Source organism: Camarhynchus parvulus, chromosome 1 (assembly GCF_901933205.1).
Source record: "Camarhynchus parvulus chromosome 1, STF_HiC, whole genome shotgun sequence".
Classification (NCBI taxonomy): domain Eukaryota; kingdom Metazoa; phylum Chordata; class Aves; order Passeriformes; family Thraupidae; genus Camarhynchus; species Camarhynchus parvulus.
The window spans coordinates 81846486-81847003 of NC_044571.1; positions in this window are offsets into that span (position 1 = coordinate 81846486).

Genomic DNA, 518 nt, shown 5'->3' on the forward strand with positions numbered 1-518 from the left:
ATGAGGAAAAAGATAATCTATTGTCTTAGATAATCTGTTATCTAAGGAGTGTTCGAAAAGATAAAAATTCAGTGTTGGGTTCTCTTTGTTCCCAGAGAATAGGAGGAGACTGGAAACAGAAAAGGCCACCTGGGATCTTAGGAATATACTCAACTGTCAGGCATACCACCAAAGCTGAGAAAACTTTTCAACAGAGATGGAATTTTAAAAGTCTGGGGACATGAAAACTTCCCCTGAGTCATTCTAAAACGGAGTTGTCCTTTAAACTGCAAAGAATCCTTTCTGAAGAAGGCCTGCAGTGTGAATGAAGCCAAAGCTGGAAAAACAAGGGGACTGCCCCAGCCATTTATTAATGTCAAATATGCTGTCTCATGAATCAGGGCAGTTTGTCTGGTTTGGAAGGCTTACAGAAAGCCCAGTGCACCTGGCTTGGTGAGCTCAGCATCAGGCTTTAGGCTGATCCAAGGGAATAGCTGCATTCTGTGTTTTCAATAGTTTGTCCAGCAAACAATTTTTTT